Genomic DNA, 21439 nt, shown 5'->3' on the forward strand with positions numbered 1-21439 from the left:
TGAATGACTGCAGACAACGACTGTCAAAACGCTGGCAGCAAGCGCATATACGCCGCAACGGGGAAGGTACGTGCGGTCTATCGCTTCAACGGAAACTGAGCAGCGAATGTAAAGGTCAGAGCCGTGTGGAGATAAGAGACGGTGCGAGCGAGCGACGAGCGCGGTTGTTGGCAGAGTAGAAATGCGCCCCCCCCCCCGCCCCCCCCCCCGCCCCGCCCCCCTACGCTCCCTCCGGCGCTCTCTTCTCGCTTCCTTGCTTGCGCGTGGAAGATTGAGTGCGTTCGCTCTCCGTGACAGCGTGCGTCTCCGCACGCTTCCGCTCGGGCATACGGCGCGCGGCGAAGATTTGATCTATACGGAACCTCACGGCGACGGCGACGACGACGGCGACGGCGACGGCAGAAATCCGGTGGAAGTGTCCATATAATTGCTATCGCAATAAAAAGGACGAGGCGGTCGGAAACGGAAGCAGGCAAGGTAGGCGACGATGTCGGCGCGGCTACTTGCTGCGCAGGACACGTTGCGCCATCTGTAGCCGCCCAGACCAACTAGGCCAAGCACGCATCACTCGCACTGGTCGTTCAGTTCTATGTGTTGTCTCGTGTGCTTTCTATGTCCGTGTCATTCTGTCTGCGCTACAACAAAACAAGAGGACCTACCAACAAGCCCATATAGCTATCATCATCGTATACGCAGTTTTCGCAATAAGGCTGCAGCGCAGTCATCGTGTCAGCGCAGAAAGACCCTTGCGCTACTCGTGCTTAGCATCTTCTTCTGAAGAAATGATTGGTGTATGCAGAGCTGAGTGACTCCAGTGACTCCCGTGTGCAGTGACTCCATCCAATTTGCACGCCCAAATCGCTCAGAAAGACATTGCTTTTGATAGACTCAACTATAGAGGTTGAATCACCTTCCAACTTATTGTTCTATTCTTTTTATACATCCCGTCGAGTGGTCGCGATCCCTGCGATAACGGCGGCATTGTTGCTTCTAAGTCATGTCTAAGCGAAACTTTTGGTTGAAAAAATTATAATTAACCAAAAAATTCTATTTGGGTTCGTGCAAAAGTGCTTCCGTTAAATACCTGAAATTCGTGGCTCGTGCAGTATAGTTTCCTCGACATCTGTATTATGGGACAAGGCAGTTTGCCTTTAACCTATAGCTACACATTTCGTGTTCTATAGCTTGAAAAGAGCAGCGCTTCATAGATGTGCACATGGGTGCTCTAGTCTTCAAAGTCTCTTTCATTTCATTTATATACACAGGGTGTTCATCGTTAAGTTTTACGGAATTTTCAAAAATCGCATGTGACAGGTAGCGTAATTCTTATCATTGAGCTCGGTTATTCGAAGAGGCGGACATTACTAGCACGAGAAATCGAAACACATGTTCAACTAATTAACAAAAAATTATTAATGAACTTCTTAAATAATTACTTTACGACACATATTGCAATTTACGAGTTGTAGCCTGTGAGTTTGGAAGACGCATCCACTTGAAATGAATTTACAGGATGACACCAGTTTCTAGATATTATTTCCCAAAGTGTGGGACGAAATAAATGGGCGTTCCAGTTACTTTTGTGCTTCAATGTATAAAACAGCATTTTGGTAAAAAAAGTAAGTGGAACAACAAACTCATTCCAAGTGGATACGCCTGATAAGCTCAGCGGCTACAATTCGTGAATTGCAATATGTGTCGTAAATTAATAAACTAAGAGGTTAATTATTGAGTTTTGTTAATTAGTTGAATATGTGTTGCGATTCCTCGTGCTACTAATATCCGCCTCATCGAATAACCCAGCTTAATGATAACAATTGTGCTACCTGTTACAGGCGATTTTTAAAAATTGCGTAAAACTCAAAATTAACACCCTGTATACTGCCAGCAATAAATAGCTACTACAGAATGGATATCATATATAAAACAAGCTGTACATTGGTAAAAAAAAAACGTCACTGCTGATACAACAATCAATGAACTTAACATAAGTAAGCGAATAAGAATACACGCACCAAAAGAAGGCAATGGGAACAGAAGCAAACTAGACAAGTCGTATTCAACACGAGAACACAAATAAAGACATAGCATCAATAAATAAGAGGCCAGACATAGGGCTCCTAAGAATGCGGTGGCCGTTTCGGCTCAGAGAGATGAATCCGGTAGCAAATGTTTAGGCTTAATGTCTCTAGGAAAGCAAATGTACTTGAAGCAATCATTACGCCTTATGGGCCTAGGTATGTACGCCCTTTATCAATAGCCAGACTTGATGCATCATGAAGTTTGATTTGAAAGTACTTATCATGCTATTATATCTTTACATGAGTATGGATAGCTATAGAAAATAAAGATTTTGACTGTGTTATTCCGTTCCCTTTTCTATCGCTAGAAGCTCAGTGAGTTTGCATAATTAAGTTGGAGCGTGGTGACGACGGTATTGATTAAATATTAACATCGAACCAAGTCTTCGAACTCTTCCATTTTCGGAGGGTTTGTTTGGATGTTTGACGGATTTTAGCATATTCAACTATGCTAATAGCTGTGACAAAGACTTTATAATCGAATACTTTAATTTCAGGAGAAGTAGTATTCAGGTTTCTTCTCAGTCCCCCGCAATACAGTGTTAGTTCGGACAAGGTTCTCTCAGTCCCCCGCAATACAGTGTTAGCTTCGGAACAAAGCTCGTCCGCACACCTGTGCCCGCGTTCTTTGCCGCTGTGTCTGCAAGTGAGAGTAACCAAATTAACTAGCGTCAGTGTCCTTTTCCTTCTGCTCGCCCATGCGGACGTGTGAAGCTCGGTTTTCGATAATGATACTGGGGGACTCCCTAATCATTAATATCACTTGGGGTTCTTTAACGTACACCCAACGCACGGTACACGGAAGTTTTTGCAATATAATTACAATATGGGTGCCAACAGAAGGCAAACGCAGTCATGGTCGGCAGATAATTAATTAGCTGGTGAGATGAAATTATGAAATTAGCAGGCACAACGTGGAATCAGCTAGCAGAAGACAGGAATAATTGGAGATCTCTGGGGCAGGCCTTCGTCCAGCAGTGGACATAAGAATAGGTTGATGATGGTTAAAGCTCAGCATAGCATACCTTTCAAGGAAAAAAAAACGCACTCTAAGAAACGTCTGTTAAAGACAGAAAGAACCAGGTATTTGACATCCTTTTTCATCTATCAAAACCAGGCTGCATTGCCAATCGTTTTAGATTTCACTGTAATATCATCATGATATGAAAATGACCATAGGCGCCGACTACGGGGGAAGGGGGGGGGGGGGGGGGGGCTCTGGGGCTCGAGCCCACTCCGCAATTTCCCCGGGGGGGCTGAGCCCCCCCCGCCCCCCGCCCCTAAAATGTCATTACCGGAGTTCTGTTACCCACATAACTTGAGGATTATCTTGCGGTGCCTCCACATTATCACTTTTGTTGTGTCTAAAAGCTTACGGCACCATTGTTCGCGCGGACGTGCACGGCTTTTAATTTATACTTTCACTTTATTACGGCAAATTCTGACAATAGGAGGACTAGCGCATTAGAAGCACCATCGGCGGCTACCTCATCCGTGTTTCCTCACTTTAACATTTTTTTTAAATTTCCCCTGAGAACACCACGCACAGACACAATATATTTAAATATATACAAAGAACAAAGTTTATTATATTTTTTAAAGAGAAGGAGGTATCCAACTAAATGGATAGCCTATACCTAGAAAATGAATATGTTGATGTATGTTCACCTCACTTCAAATTACTTTGCGTGCTTTTTTGACCCTGAAAAAAACCTGCAGACTTCAGTGACCCCTTCGGTAGAGTCTTCTATCAACGGCGTGTGAAAAGCACGGGAGTGATATGTCTCAATATTGATTCTCTTTCCAGTAGGCAATGCTAACGACTGCCGACAAAATAAAAGAAAAAAAAAGCTCTTCTAATTATTTACAACTTTTACGCGTTAGGGATGGAAACATCGCTTCTTGCATGCAGAGGCCATAAATACGGGATGTTTCAGCAAAAACTTTCAAAAAAATTTTAAAGGTTGCCTGTGGCAGATAGCACAATTCTAGTTCATGAGCTGGTCTACTCGAAGAGGTGGACGTTACTTGCACAAAAAATTGAAATGCATAATCGACTAATTAAAAAATCACCAATTAGGTTTTTAACATAGTAACTTGTGGCCCGTGTTGCAATTTACAAATTCTAGCCGTGGAATTCGCAAGGCGGATGCTCTAGGAACTAATTCTCAGGATGGCACCAGTTTCGAGATAATTCCCGAACATTGTGGAGAAATGCATTGGCGTTCCAGTTACTTTTGCGCTTACCCGCCGTGGTTGTTTAGGGGCTATGGTGTTGGACTGCTAAGCATGAGGTGGCGGGATCAAATCACGGCCACTGCGGCTGCATTTCGATGGGGCGAAATGCTAGAACACCCGTATACTTAGATTTAGGTGCACCTTAAAGAACCCCAGGTGGTCAAATTATTCCAGAGTCCTCCACTACGGCGTGCCTCATAATCAGATCGTGGTATTGGCACGTAAAATCCCATAATTTGTTCTTTTCATACTTTTGTGCTTTGATGCATAAAACGACGTTTTGTTGAGAAAGCGACTGGCACGCCAATGTATTTCTCCGCAAAGTTAGAGAATTAATATCTCGACACTGGTGTTTGCCTGAGAATTAGTTCAAAGTGGATCCGCACTCCACGGGTAGAATTTGTAAATTGCAACAAGGGCCATAAGGTAATTAGCTAAAAACCTAATTGGTTAATTTTGTTAATTAGTCGATTATTCATTTCATTTTTTTGTACAAGTAATGCCCGCCTCTTCGAGTAGACGAGCTCATGAACTAGAATTCTACTATCTGCCACAGGCCACCTTTAAAAATTTTGGAAACTGTTCGCTGAAACACCTTAATTGTATATAGAATTCACTCAGTAACCGAAATGATGCCAAGCTGGATTCACTCAAAATGAGAATAAATAGAAGTCTAGAAGTCTTGCGCAGCAGCGCTTATACTCGGACTCAAAGTACTAAAAAAATAAAGAAGAGTGCAGTTTGGCCGGGAAGGCGAAGCAGTATTAGTGATAGCGAAGTAGAAGACAATTACACGAAGGAAGATTCTTACCGTGTAAATCCGTGTAAGGATCGCACCCGTGTAAGCTCCGCACCCATAACTTTACAGACAATATTTAAAAAAAAGACATCCAACTGAGAAGCAATCGCGTCCCGTGCGTTCAGTCTGATCGGGCTCAACAGCGAATTGTCGCGCGCAGCGTACTTTCGCGCGTCGCTACTGGATGTCGAGAGGAGGCGATCGCGGAGGTTTACGGCGGATTTCATACGCGTAGTTGAAAAAATGAGGTCACATGGCCCGGTCCCATGAAAGGCTCGTCAAAATCGCGACGGAAAAGTGTGGCCCTTACACGAGTTATAGTGGCCATATAAATTGTAGTAAACATTAACCTAAAGTTAAAATAGTAAGCATAGTGGACATAGTGGACATATAAGCATGGACCATGTAAACCTGTAAATACCTCACTGGATGACCTCGAGCCCTCGCTTTTACAAAGCAAGCATTGTGAAGAACGCCGGCAGCGGGAGGCAAACGGTTCGTACAGCCGCGCGATTCACTGCAACTCCGAAAATTAGATTCATCATCATTATCTGTGTATTTTTATGTCCACTACTGACGGCCTCTGTGAGTGATTTGCGATGACCTCTGTCTCTTAACTCTGCAACACTAGGGGCGCAGAAAAACAGCCCAGCAAGGAGGACAGCAGGCATGAAGTTAGCAGCCATCCCTGGTTGCCCTTTATCATTGCATCCACCAACGATTACCAACAATTAGATATGGCACGCAGGCCCCATAAGCGTCAGCCGCGCACAGTCATTCACAGCTACGGCAGGGCTAGAGGAGAAGACGCGTGCTCTCCGTCCCATTCGCGTTTAATTACGGGACCTACAACTAACTCGAATATTGAGCGCGTGGGAAATAATTCCCATCAAGCCGTCCACCTTTTCGGCTCCCTGTTACGTGCTTTTTCCCGCACCCACAGTCTGGTGTCCTTCAGGACCCTTTTTGGAAATAAAGTTTAACCACCATCACCACCACCACCACCACAGGGTATGGGCCACTCATGTATATGGCTTTTGGATTTAATGCAGAACATCACGGCAACGATAACCGCGACAATTTGCCTGAAGTGCTTTCGCCATAAAGCTAGAAACATAAAACTGTTAGCAGAGGGTATATATATATATATATATGGGTAGGTTTCGGAAAGCTGGTCGGGCCCCAGCCCCCCCCCCCCCTCCACCCCGGAACAATGAAAACTTTCCGCCTATGAAAATGACAGACCACTAACGGACGTTTTACGCCCTATTGCATGTGAAATAGAACAGACACACGTGCGATGAAGGTTGCAGAAAGAGCCCGTAAAATATGTGGTATTTCATGGCAGCTGTGGTCAGTAGCGCACCCAGGATCTCTGCCAGGGGGGGGGGGGGGGTTGACAGTTTGCCAATACCATCTAAACAGCACTAATTTCGATGTCTTCAAGGGAAATTGTGAAAAAATGCGCTTTTTGTGAGTGTGCAGACGATTGCGCGTCTTACATCTTAATTGCAGTACTCAAATGCGTAAGGAAAGAGAAGGGGTTAAGCAAAAGGGGGGGTTAAGTCGGCCTCAGGGGGGGGGGGGGGGGGGATTCCAACCCCCGAATACCCCCCCCCCCCCCCGTCGGTGCGCCACTGGCTGTGGTCCACGTGTGTTCATGCGTGGCTTCACCAAGCTGTCCCCTCTTTGCAGCTTATAAATCCAAACAATGAACATTTTCCGCTAGCTTTAGACGTATAGGTACGGCAGATCGATGGTGCAGAAATTGACAGTAATTTTATTCTGTTGAGGCAGATTAGAGAGTATCTGTAAAACAACATGCAAGAGTAAGCTTGTAAGGACATAAGCAGAAAATTCTATTCAACGAGACAACATTCAATCTTAGCACTCTTTTCCAGTACTTGTCTGGAAATTTGTGGAACTTTTTCTCAGAGTACATGAGCATTGAAGTTGGGGGGCGTACAGGTGGTGCCCTGATTGGACAGTGGATTTCCACACTGCTTCTGTTTCTTTTATTGCGATAGCAATTATATGGACACTCAAAAGCAGATTTCTGCCGTCGGCGTCGCCGTCGCCGTGAGGTTCCGTATGACGTCAATGGAGATGAAATCGTCGCCGCGCGCCGAACGCTGTATGTGCGAGTGAAAGGGCGCCAGGGGCGCGCGCTCGGGGAGTGAACGCACGGCAGAGAACAAACGCGCGTTCTGCGCCGTGTTCGCTTAAGGGCTGCAGAAGTAGGCGTCTCTTTCCTCCTTTACAATCACCATATATGTAGAGCAAACGCGCCTTCTTCCGACGCGCGAGAGGCCGTGGGGGAGGGGGGGAGGGGAGGGAAGGGAGGCTACGTTTAGCTGCGGCACCAAGTGCCTATTTATATCAGAGGCTCCGGCAACAGTCACCAACGCCGCACGCATTATGAGCGAACACGGGCAAAACGACGACGGCGTCGGCAACAGTTCTGCGTGTTGCCGGTGCTGCTGCATGTCCAAGTTTATACAGCTGATAAAGCTAATATCATTACTTCGTATAGCTCTCTACAAATTTGCTATCGCATTTGATGCTTCGCCTTTCAGGTGAAACTGCGACAACCTTTTTTTTTCAAGTACGCAACGCGAAGTTCGAAACACCAGCCTTTAAGAAGTGTTCGCTCTTGTTCACAAAAGTCATTTTCACAAGCGCTATCGCTTTCGGTTTACATCACAACGTAGCGCTGTGCCGAGAGGCGAGTACGTAGATAGATGCATGCAATGCCACGAACACGCAATGGAAGTGAATCGAAGGTTGAAAGCGCAGCTGAGTGCGTGTCATATACGCGTATTATTTGGTACAGAAAACGATACCATTGCCAAATGACTGAGCCCATGCTCCTAGACGTCTCGCTTCGTTGTCCCGACATATGGCCACAGAGAAAGGCAGCAATTAGAAAGAACCACAACAACGTAGTGGAAACATATGGTCAGACTTGTTTTATACATTTGTTCCCTCATTTTTTTTTTCAGAGCTTTATTCTGTAAGTTTACCGTTCGTGTGATAAAACTGGGTGCACCGAAGGTTTGAGACAGTGCTTTCAACATAATGAACGAGCCATGAACGCCACGTTTATGCGGTGTGCGTTGGCGACAGGGTAACTTGCAGTCGTTTATAGGAGCACTGGTAAGTGCACAAAAGGCTTCCGGCTTGCTTTCTAGCTCGGAAGAGAGGGCGCCTTTTCAGAGCAGTACCACTACAGACGGGACGTTGCTAGGCTAACTAACGACTTCGTTGTCTCTGAACGCAAAACGCAGTGCGACCACACGTCGCGCTCGCTTATGTTACCTAAACCGACCACCAAGCCACGGCTCTTAATTTACACACGCTCGTTTCCGATGAGGTCGACCACGGGCGCGAACACAGAGACAAACACGCGCTACTGCCGAATGACTGTCGTCATTAAACTTCTTTTTCTGAAACCAGAGGCTCAGAGGTTAAGCACACTGGTAATGACCATTTGCAGTTTATTTTTATTTGCCTTTAAAGTGTCCCCTCCCCCGCCCCTTTTTTCACTCCGTCCTCTAAAACAAAGCCTACCTACCTAGATCCTGCTTACTAACCACCGCACTAATTACGGTGGCATGTCGGCTCCGCACGGCACACTCGTTGTCCTGCGCATGTTTACTTAGGAAGAAGGAAAAAAAGAACTAAACTCCCAGGTCTTCATGCTGCGCATGAGTGACTAATGCGAGTAATTCCCACCTACACCTTTGATTGCACTGGTTCTGAGATAGGCCCAAGTTTCAAACAGAATCATAAAACCTTTGATCGGACACTTATCATGGACTGCTATCAGAGTCGCTGCACCCTCCAACCCCCCCCCCCCCCCCCCCCACACACACACACACACGCAGACACACACATTTTATTACGTTGCCTCTAATATCGTCCGGCTTCGGTTTGCGTCGACACCAAGAACGAGAGCCTGTGAATGTCCTTTATGATAATATCGCATAAACAACAGCGGGAGGTCAGCCACGTTTACTGTGAATTAACTCTTCCTAACTGAAGTATGTTGTCACTATTGCCATGCGGGTGACCTTTTCTTACCTTTCGAGGTTTCCGATGAGAAGAATATGCCGTCCTGTTAAAATCTACGTACTTTTCGCTAGATAAGTGTTACAAGCCCTCAAAGTCTTTCGCAAGCCTTGTAGGTGGCATCGGTGTCCATTGGAAGCAAAATGTATTTCCTGCTTGCAACTTTTCTTTATTGCGTTAGTTTGCTCTACGGCACCAAAAGGAAATGTTTCACATAATAATGTTCTGTCTCCCGCATAGAGTTAAAGGAGCGAGGGTGAGGGCCAAAAATTCATTTGTGAAAGTCTGGTGGCCGATTAGGGTGCAGAGTGTTGTGATCGGCCGTTTACCCTTGCAACAGTCGCTCACGGAGATAATAGTGAATGAGCCGACAACCAAGTCCGAGCCATCCCCGACCATGACGACTCATGGCCGGGGCAGTTGAACTCTGCCAGGAAGGGACATTCTTTCATATCACCCGTCATCCGCCCACACTGCCGTGCCGGAGACGGGGTCAATGTGCTTCCCTCCTCCCCTGTTCATGCCCAGTGAGGTGCCTGTGTTTGGGATAAAGCTTTTTTCGGAGAGAAAGTGCTACCAACCTCCGGATTGGTGGGACATGGTGACATCCGTCTCCGGACGCCGGATTGGGGGAAGGCGACTGAACAAAGACAACGAAGGGTTTAAAAGAGGGAACGGACGCTTGATGAAGGTGGTCGGCAGCTTTAACTTCAACGCGAACCTCTTATGTTCCGTATTTCTTGAGAAACTCATCTAAATAATGTAATAGAAACTTGTGTGTAAACGTCTTGGGTGTCGGGCCCAGCCCCACGTTCCCTTACTCCGCCTGCTGAATGGATAACACAAATCTTCGGACCCCCAGTCGGCAACAAGACCCACACGGCTCAGATGACGTCGACGAGCTGTTTGCAGACCAGGGCATGTCCATAGCAAGTGCTGTAGGTCTGCCTCCTGCACTGGTGCAGGAGAGTATGGCCATCTAGAAGAGGCGTCGATATATCCCCACTGCGCGCGGATGGATGGTGTGACAGCCGCACACACGCGAACTCTTCGGGACGATACCTCCTCCTGACGGGTGAGGCCACCCAAGAAGTCAGAACCACATGGAGATATGAGAGCTCGCGTGGTGCGCCGAATAATTTCTTTGTGAATCTCCAATGTTTCAGACTGTGTTAGCAGGAGCAAAAGCAACGGGTGCACGAACGTTGAGGGATGACATGTGGCGTATGTCGCGGTATGCGCGAGAACACTATATCGACGAATACAGCAGGCTCGAACCGGGCACGAATAAGCCGCTGCAGAGCGATGAACGTCCATCGCTTACCCGCTGTGCGCTCAACGCGACGGAGTGCGCGCACCGCTCGCGTCGAATCGGTGTAGAGAATGACGCTTCTTGGGCGTCGCACTTTGACGAGTGGCAACAGAGCAGTCAGGCCACTGCGCAGTGCAACTATACTCCATCTCAGAAGTTCCCTTCTGCACTGTGGAGGCTACCGGATCCTCAGCCAATAGGAAGGGCGACCAGCCCCTGAAGATGTATTCCTCCGCGCTGCGTCGTCTGCTCAACGTTTCCGCGGCGTCTGCTCGCCGTGTTGTCGATACACGCTCATTGAAGTTATTGTGGCTGGCTTATTAACCTCAACAATACTAGAAAACAATGAAACAAGCAACTACGTCGGGAATTCGAGGAAGTGTGGCAACTTTAACGCTACTAATTATGTAGCAACGCTACACATTAGACATTTCCTGCAAAAGAAAGAAAACGTAGTGCATGCTCAGTGGGATTTATTGTGCTGCCGAAGATCGCTAGGTGCTCATTGCGGAGAACCTAATTCTTGCGCGCTTCAGTTTGTGCCTTCCAAAGCATCTGTGCAAATATTTAGCGAGTTTAAGAAGAAATCATGTTAAAAATATTTATTTAACCCGGATTCACGTTGTAAATTTTCATGTGTGTCCGGAAAGCATCGCACATTTTCGGACACAACTATCCCTGGCACCCAAAGTCTTCCTCGCTCATGCTAGCCTCCTCATCGAAGCTTGTGTCCTCCCCGAGGCTGACAACGACCGGTTGCTGGTTGTCGATAAATTCGTCAAGAATGTGGTACATTTCCTTCATCTTGTCCTCTTCTTCGATGACATGCTTAACATAATTTTTCCACTTCTGTGCACTCACTTCTGAGATGGCGTCCTCAATAAGCTTTTTAAGTTCTTTCAATTTGTAGACTTGGTTTGTGGAAGCCACAAACCGGTTAATATCACTCCAAACCAGTTCTATTGGGTTTAGCTGGCAGTGATATGGTGGCAGTCTCAAAACGAGATGTCCAGCGGTGGCAGCAATGCAGTCAATATGGTATTTGTTGCCGTCAACATTCACTGTATCGATTAGCTTTTCACTGCATCGATTAGCAAGGAATGCCTTTTTGGGAAAGCCATGCTTGCATTAATGTTTTCAGGCTGCTCATGCGCGGCACTTTTTCTTGTCTCACCGAGTGGTAGGGTGCATTGCTGAGGACAATCACACTGCCTGAGGGTAGGCACAGCGGCAGCGTTTCTTGAAACCACTTCTCTTAGTGGTGCCCGTCCATCTCGTCGTGGTAGTCTCCTGTGCTCTTTTTTGCTTGAAATACTTCCTCTGCCCCTTGAACAAAACCGTTCTCGTTTCCGCAGTGTGTCACAATCTGTCGGGTCCCCTTACCGCTGGGATTCTGCAGGCCAACAGACGGTCCGCACTTCTTAGCTTGCTCTGCTGTTTTCACACTCTCGTCGACCCACACCCGATTCGTCGTGTGTCCGACGTTAACCCATGTTTAGTCCGTGTAAAAAATGGGCCTACCTTGGCGACGCAGTTCTCATATTTGACGCAAGTACTTGCGGCGCCACTGAATGACCTGTGTGGCTTCAATAAGGAGTGCATTATGGTACCGTTTCTTAAATCGGAAGCCGATCTTCCCGAGCATGCAATGCACTGTCGATGATGACAGTGAAGGCAGCGTTTCATCTGCGTTAAAGTGGTCGGTAAGCTTCTTCACTGTAGATATTTATTTTCTCTTGAAATAGTCGGACCGCTCTTCGCAGGACACCCACATCGAACTCGTCGACTTTCTTTTCCCTTTCGCGACCTTTGCGCCACGGCATAACTTCTTCGGGGATGCCACTTTGCCATTTCTGCGAAGTTCAGTGACCCACTTGTAAAGGGAGCGTTCGCTGACGTTTGTCAGGAGTGCGGTTCTCTTTATAACCACGTTAACTCTGACGCACTTACCGATTTCTATGCGGACCGCACCAAACACATTTAGGGCCACCAACTTCGCCTCCTTCGAAAAATGGGACAACTTTGAGATGTAACACCCCGGTGACTCACTGGACGCCATTTGTGGTGTACACACACGATATACGACACGGCGGACACGGATTCCTCCATCCGTCTGGGTGCGAAGAGCATCCATACGACCAACGAAGAGTGCACATTCGAGCAGACAACAATACCGGAGTCGAATATACATGGCGGTACCGCCCGAAGCGAGTGCCTTCCGTCTCGAACCTATGAAGTCATCGTCGTGCGCTGTGTGGCCCGTGAGTTCCAAACTGACGCTTTTATTTGCTTCATATTAGAGTCCTGACGCTTCAACAGCAATGGTTTCGTAACTATATTGCGCTATTTCCAAGAACCATTACCAAATTCTAGGCGCATTAGGCTTAGCAGGCATGGCAAAATAAACACCTGATCTCGCAAATAACGACAAAACGTACCTGATGATTTGTCCTCGGCGAGAGAATAAACAAACCGATGGCTGGTTGCACCATTTATTTATTGCTGTTGGCGCAGTGCACGAGTAGCAAGCGCAAGTTCGGATCGAAGCGGCCGGTCCGTTCTGCGTGGGTGCTGTCAGGTTGATTTGTAACCAGAGTTGCTGGCGTTTACCGATACAACGATTAAAGGCATACGACGCACATGCGAAGTGGAATAAACGTATTATGTATCTTTGCGACGTGACACGTGCCAAAAAAGCGCGGATGTCTCCACCCTGCCAATTACGAGGCCGTTGCATATGCAACTATGTTTTGCTGCGCAAGCAATGCGACTTACTTAAACCCCTTAGCTTTGGTAATGCTGAACGGTAGTGGTGAGAGTGGTGTATAGCTCTGCCAGTACCGAGGTAATTGAGGTATCCAACTTATGAGAACACGCATGGTTTACATCTGGATAGAAAGGGCGCACTAAGGCAGTGTGAAGAATTGCCGAACTCAACACGGCATCCACATATAGCCACTTAGTTCTAGTTCCTTAAACTCTGAACAGACAGGCACAGGCGCGGTGGGGCTGACGGAAATTGAGTTTAGATTAGCCACCTGCCGAATGTAGTCAAGTGACTTGTTGTTAGTCACTTGGCAGTGACCCTACAAGGGTAGCGGCGATAAAGATTGATCCGCTAAGAGGACAAACTGGTCCATGTAATTCCCCAAGGCAGCAGCCGCAGGAATACTAGTGTGTTTTATCGTCCGAGCTTCGCGTCTTTAATGAATGAGCTCATCAAGTGTGTTCACCTGCGCTTCTGCTTGAAGTGTCGTGATCGGTGTGAGCCATGGAAGGCCTATAAACACATGGCTTCACGATTAAGGTTTTCTAGTCGAGCCCATTCTGCTTTCGTAAGGCGCTGAAAGTGTGCTGGATAAATCAAGCGAGGCTGGAATATGAAGCAAACCAGCTGCCGAGCAATACGAGTGCGAGCCCAACCCGATCTCAGGGCGATGGAACGAAAAATATGAAGCATGCTAGAAGCGGGTCCGCGGGCAGAGCGTAGCCAGGGCGATGCCAATCCCGATGCAGAAAATACACTCCAAGCACTCGGATTGGGGTTACCTCGGCCAGGACTCGACCATCGAGCGTAAGTCGAAGAGGGGCTTGGTCGAGCGTGCGATGGCCCCAGCTGTTAACAATGCTTATCTAGGAGATCTTTTCAGTCGTACGCCAAGCAAGTGTTCTGTTCTTGTTTTTCTTGTTTCTTTTTCTCGTGGGTTGCCGCGTGGCATAACGTCCTAATGAATTTAAATATATATATATATATATATATATATATATATATATATATATATATATATATTGAACGAGAAGAAGGGGAACCGAGGGGCCCGATTTTTATTACCCATATCATAAGAAGCCAACAAACAGTGACACCAAGAACAACATAGGGGAAATTACTTGTACTTACTAATTGAATTACAGAAATGATAAATTAATGGAAATGAAAATGGATGAAAAAAACAACTGTCCGCAGGTGGCCGTAACTGGCGCAGGTGGATTCGTTCGCCGCCTGCGGCCAGTTGTTTTTTCAACCATTTTCATTTTTTCTTTCCTTTAATTCAATTAGTAAGTACAAGTAATTTCCCCTATGTTGTCCTTGGTTTCACTGTTTGTTGGCTTATGATATATATATATATATATATATATATATATATCTTTATAAAACGGGCCTGCAAGCTCATATTTAGGAAAGTGTTGTATAAAGAGCTACCTGCAGTGCCCACTCTTGATGCTCGAAAGAGTGAGGAGTGGCCCATACCATCACATCATCAGCATACATTAAGAATCGTACGTCCGGAATATTTGATAGCTCCCACGCCATCGGCAGTAGCGCAACGTTAAGCAATAGCGGTGCAACAACGGATCCCTGCTGCACTCCATGCTTCATCGCTAACTCTCCATACTTGTTTCCGAGAAAACGCACGAAAAAGAAGCGCTCACAAAAAAAAATTATTGCATGAATTCCCGAGCAGGACAATGTAAGTGAATCCGCCGCAGGATCTCAAGTATAATACATTCGTGGCTCACATTGTCGTAAGCTCGATGTATGTCCATTGCAAACAGAGCCTGCACGCGGTGGGAGCGACTACCAATGAGTACTCATTACTGACAAAAGAGCGAGACCAGACATAGGTGCACCTATTTTCTTAGTTAGGCGAGCTATATGGTTCTGTCAATACTTCTACCCTGACCACTTTTATCCAGCTCTCGTGCACTTCGGAAGAATCCGTCGCGAAATAGGATACGCTAAGATATCCATTAGAATATGATATTACTATTAATATCTCCACGGCGGCCTTAATTAACAGCCGGTACACAAAACAAAACACTACGCGCGAGCGAGACATTGAAAGAGACAAATCTGTTCCATATCTTCTGTACACCATGGATACCTTGGTCACCACCACAAACTACTGCACTCTGTTTCATTCTTTATTTTGCTTGTTGTGTCGAGTAAATAGATGTGTGACATGCGTCACGTGTCTAACACATCTATTTACAGATGAGCTCGACTCGAAGTTCAACCTAGGGGAGTACGAAACCTTCATACGCACGCCTACGCTTTCTTTAGCGTACGCGCTAGAGCACATGTTTGTACAAAGGCTCCTTTATAGCGGAAGGGACAACAGCGCGACTCACGCAGACCTATAACGGCAACTAGAAGAGGGCTTTGTCTTTGGTTTCCGCGTAACAGAAGTACATTTTCTCGTATATTAGAATTACAATTCGAAGCTATAGTGTCTGCAGCTTGTGTGTAAGTCGTACTTTGCGAATTCTCTGACGCAATTTGCTTTGAAAAATTGAATTGGTTCAATAAGGCACTTGCTCTTGGCGGAGGGCCTAGAGGAATGAGCATGTATACTGCACATCCGCCCACGTGCGCGCGCGTGTGACGCATGTCGCTTGTGGTGGTGGTGCTTATGTGACGTCGTCGAACGACCGGCAACAGCTTCGCTGTACTTCCGCTTTCACAAGTTGAAATGGAGGTGGTTCATTTTGTTAATATTTCGGACCATCTAAGTATATGCCGACGCGCACTTTCACGTACTGCTCATGGTGCGCTCAACGTACTTCGTGCCAACGTAGAAATTATTCCAAATTAAATAATTCATTGAGTATTCTGCAACAGCATGGATGGCGCCAGTGCTCGGGTTGCCAAGCCGCTTGTATGTACACTGATAAATTTATGTGACAAAAAAAGTTGCATTTCTTTTTTTACGTATACAAAAAAAAAAAAACAGCGCGCATCGCGAAGCGTTTTACAGATTCTCACACTAAAATCGCCGTGACATGAGAATGGCAGACAAGTAACAGACGTTTTAGGCCCTATTTCATGCAAAAACAAAACAGACAAATGTGTGACAAAGGTTACAGAAAACGCCTATAAAATGTGTAAAAATGTCTGGTGTTTCATGGAAGCTGCGGATGTACAGTACGTGGCCCACGTGTGCGCATCTGCTGCTTTGTCTAGCCTGTCCCCTCTTTGAAACTTATAAATTACAACACTGAACATTTCCGCTAATTTGCTTCCTATAAGTTCGACAACTGCGGCAGGAATTGCCATTACTTTTATTGTGTTGGGTCAGATTATAGAGCGTCTGTAAAATAAAATGCTAGGGTGCTTTTTTTTTGTAAAAACATAACCCGGAAGTTTTGTTGAACGAGAAAACATGCCCAATAGATCCGCAACATGGTGGTCCGCAACCAGCCTGTTCAAGCAACAGTAGGCAGCAGTGATCACTTTAAAGTGGCGCACAGTCTTCACACAAACAACAAAGCTGTCGACACAATCGACCGCCATCAGAAATCGCTCGCGCTGCCTCAATTGTCGCAACGAGTTCCGCTGCGCCACTACTCACGGCACATCGCACCACGTCGGTCGCGAAGCACGTCGGATTAGGAAGCAAGCCAGCGAGCAGGCCAGCGAAGTCCGATAGTTACTTTCCGTCTGACCCAGCTGCTGCGCCGTCAAATAGCGTTTAAAATACATTCCAGCCATTGCTCCCGTGGTGTTTAAAAATATAAGTGCTGATGGTACGGCTGACTATTTTCAGCATGCACATTGAAAACAAGTTAATAAGAAAAACTCCCTACAATTTCAATAAATCGATTAGCAGTATTAACAGTATTAGTCCAAGCCATCTGCCCAAGCATTCCTCCAGGATGATAGCAGTAATCATGCGTGGCTCTGCTATCGAAGACATCAAACCAGAGACCAGCGGGGCTACGGAAAGCCTAGTAAAGTAGTGGCAAACCACACACTTTTGCTGGGCTTCCCCCATCTCCGCTGGTCTATGGTGTTTGCGATAGCAGAGCCACGCATATTTTTTTTGACATGCCAATGCAGATTGACTGGACTGGAAAAACTTTATTTAGGTCAAGCAGGACGCGCTTAGCGCGTAGCTAAATGCAGATTGAGAATGCTAAGATTAGCAATCTCTCTTCTAGCAAAGCCATAGTTATTCAGAAATCCAGTATGAGAAACTAAGTATTTTATTTTCCAATTCTTCTAAACTAATCTTCATCCTCGCTCATACTTTCTACTTCACATTCACTCATCCTGCCTTCTTCAGCTTCTTCAAATTCCCCCCTATATGCTTCACACATCTGTTCAACTTCTTGTTCTCTTTGTTCAAGCATCGGCTCAACTTCAATGGAATTTGCAGGTAGCAAAGGCTCTCCCAAAGCACTTGGTTCACAAGGACTCGTCTCAGGTATATCTTTCATGAAATTGTCTTCGAAGTCATCTTCAGCAGCGACCACGCTCGGCGCGGACGCGGGGAAACGCGGTCGGCGGCGGCAGCGGCTCTACGCGTCCCACTGCCACTTGTCTCACTCCTCCTCTCCACCTGGCATCCACTATGCTGCGCAATGCTATTTTTATACTCCTGCTTTCACTCTCTCTCTCCCAGCTCAGCGAATCTGCGGACGACGTAATGATCATTATAGCGAGGTTCTAACAGATCCGTTGTAAGAAGGAATCGTCACCCAATAGATTAATCATCCGCAATGCAAGTGGCTTGGCCTAGAGTCCCTAGATACTTTCTTGCTTTTTAACACGAAGGTGTTTTATGCCGGGGTCCACCAAGACTTCACTGACGTATTTCCGTCACGGAAATACGTCATAGAACATAATACAAAGAAAGAAACCAGAAGAAAAAGTTCCACAAACATGCAAAATTTGGAAATCGAACCCACGACCTCTCGGTCCGCGACGATAGATCGCCGAGCGTTTAACCCATTGCGCCACAAACGCATTTGCATAGAGCTACACAGACGCGCCTTATATATCTAACACTCCTCCGTGTACCCGCGCTCTTGCTCGGGGCGGTGCCGCCGCCTACGAGCAGAAAAGAGAAGTACTGCATTATGACACTAACGCGCACCGACAGTGAACGCTTCGGTGGTCTCAGCACTACGACGCCTCGATGCCAGCATTCGAAGGGACGCTGGCATCAAGAAGCACTACCAACGCCACCTAGGTGGCGTTCACCGTACTCAGCACAGCGGAGCGTGGCCTCCGCAATTAGCTCTGAAAATGTTTCTGAAGTTGATCGCGGAGGCTGCAATTACGACGCGCTGTACGCGCTGATTTGACTCGGTGACGATTCAGTTACGTGCTTTGTCTTGCGCGTTGTATTAGTGTGTCAGTTACGTGCTTCGTCTTTCGCGTTGTGCTAGCGTGTGCAGCGTAGTGCAGCTTCCATATGCACGACGGTTGCTCATGGTCATCGACGTTGGTAGTCGTGATGGAGGAGACGTGCCACCAGGCGTCAGCGTGGGTGCATCAACGCCTAAGGGCGCTTTAGCCACAAAACACCAATAGACATTATATATCAATGTGCAATAAGCATTACACTACTTCTGTGAAGACACGTTTCACTTTCGTGTTCTATACCGATTCCTATATAAGAGGGATCAACCACATTTTTTTAAGTAGCGACAAGCTTTGAAGCACCGCCGACGAATCTCATTGGGCGGCGCTCATTCCGGCAGCCACGTTTAAATCAAGCAGGCTAGGTGACTATTTGTCGCCGCCACGTTTCAAAGGGGATGCCAATAAACCATCATCATCATTATCATGTTCTTCCTAACGCTGTTCCCCCGCAATCATTTGCACGCTGCTGCGAGCAGCGTAGATAACAGCGGCCGTTGACGGTCGCATGCTATCTAGGAAGATAATGGCGGCCGACGGAGTACATGTCGCTACTTAAAAAAAAAAGGAAATCTAGGGACTTTAGTTTGGCCTTGCGCCCAGGTATACTATCGCGCTCAGTATAAAAGCAAGCTGTCGTGCAAACACACGTGCGAGCGGGTGGAAAAGCGCTCTCCCAGGTTGAATAACCGCACCGATCGGAGCCTTGTTCCCGACTTGAAGTGAAAAGGTTCTCCCTATCTGGTTTCGAACATTGCCCCTTCACGCCTGATTTAATCCTTTTCCCCACTTTCGTGTTGGTCTTTCCCCCACCTTGGTCACACGAAAACTATAAGTACAGACGGTATCCACCTTTTGAGCGAGGTACGCGTCAATCATTGTTCGACACACTTCAGCCGTTGAATTATCTAAGAAGCAGGAGTTTGCAGCGGCGTTTATATTGCGATTGCGCGCAGAAAGAGAGAAAGCGCAAATGTACACATTGCGTGGTAATTCAGAAACCTGTATGACGACGCATTGTGAGGCGATAAATTAAGCATCAGGGCGAGAAATCAAGTGACGGCAATATTCATTTCCAGAAGCATGAACGATGCCCAGATCGCACAGAAGGTGGGCACCGCTCTGTTCAGTTTATTTTCGTAAGACAGATTTCGTCTTCGAGACAGGGAGAGAGGGCGAAAGCCTGCATGAAGGGCGATGTTCAGAAGAGTAACAGGAAAAGCCTCTCCCTTTAAGTCGGGAGCACAGCGCCAATCGCTACCACTATCCAACCTGGGAGAGCACTTTGCCACGCGCTCGCGCGCTGTAGCTCATACTGATCGCGATAGCACGTTTGAGCAAAAGCCGACATACGGGTTGAGCACGGCGGGATTGTAAATTGTCGGGCAAGAGCCGGCATACAATAGAGTGCGCACCGAATTTGCGGCTTCGCCCTACGAAAAAGCGCTTGCTCATCGCGCACTTGTAAGAATGGGCCTCAGTTGCAACTATCGCCGCTCTCCCGCGGGCCACGCACGGCGTGTTGTGCAATACAGGGGCAAATTTTCGGCGCTCTAGCTGGCGTCACCAGCGCGATGTATCCGACGTCGCCAGCCGTTGCCTGGCACGCCGAAAATGCCCGATTTCTGTACATCCGCGCCTTAAAGCAAAATATGGAGGTTTGTTAGCTGTACTAATGACATTACACCCTGCAACATGTCGCCATAAAGACATTTCAGAAATTGTACCCGGAAGGTTCTGTGTTTGCGCTTTCCAACCGGAGCAGGTCCAACGGCACATCGTCGGACGTGTCGCAGCCATGATGCGTAAACACTCTGTCGTATGAGCCGAAAACCATTGCCCTGCTTTCTAAGCCTCACATACTTCATACGAATTCAAGATAGGCATTCCGTAAACTAAGATAGTGTAAGTTCAGGACAACGCTCTCCGTCTGCGACCGAAACGAAAGGCTGTAGCGCCCTTAGAGTGCCGTCCCTGACTGTAGCGACATGTGCAAGCTATAGTGAGGACGCTAGCTTGCAATGACACGAGCACAACAAGTACGCAGTCTACTACACTGGCATCTCGCAGGCATCGGCAAATCAATGATTATAATACGCCGCCCTGCACAATCAAGCTATGAGACATGCATACATGCAAGGTGCTTAAAAGCTTTGACTTACCTGGAGCCCCGCAGAGAAAAGTTGTGACTTCCGATAATGAGCACAGACCAGCACAACACACGTTACTTCACGATCGCCGGACGCCAGAGCAGAACAACAGCACCATGAAACACCAAAAGGCGAACTGAGAAAGAGGTGAGCCGGTTAACGTCGAAGTCCTTTCTCAGTGCGCGAAGAATGTAGTTCCTAGCATATTCGACCATTTGTACAATTTGGCACGCAAAACAATGAAAACATTGTCGACTACAGAGCTCAACGTGGATATTTGGTGAACCTATGTGTTGCAATCTAGCGGGAAATGTTTCAGTGTTGTGATTTACAGTTTCCAAAGAGGGGACAGCTAGACGAAGTCGCGCATATACACAGGAGTGGCACGTACAGTCACAGCTTCCATGAAACCCCGCACATTTTACAGGCAGTTGCTTTAACCTTCATCACAAGTGTGTGTTCTATTTTACATATGCAATAGGGCGTAACATATCTGGTATGTCAGACATTCTTACATCATGCCGATTTTAGAGTGAAATTTGTAAGAGGCTTCGCGATGCAGCATTTTTTTTTTTTTTTGCATACGCGAAAGGGGGCAGACATTTTTATACAGACATTTCATGAAGTGCCGGCTATCAGCAA

General features: G+C 46.9%; 1 protein-coding gene across 1 annotated transcript in view; it reads left to right on the forward strand.

Annotated features, from left to right (window-relative positions):
- Positions 1 to 21439, forward strand: part of LOC119440752 (neprilysin-1-like) — a 129859-nt gene that overhangs the window by 90516 nt on the left and 17904 nt on the right. The gene's annotated exons all lie outside the window — the stretch shown is intronic.

The sequence above is a fragment of the Dermacentor silvarum genome, chromosome 2 (genome assembly GCF_013339745.2).
Source record: "Dermacentor silvarum isolate Dsil-2018 chromosome 2, BIME_Dsil_1.4, whole genome shotgun sequence".
Lineage (NCBI taxonomy): Eukaryota > Metazoa > Arthropoda > Arachnida > Ixodida > Ixodidae > Dermacentor > Dermacentor silvarum.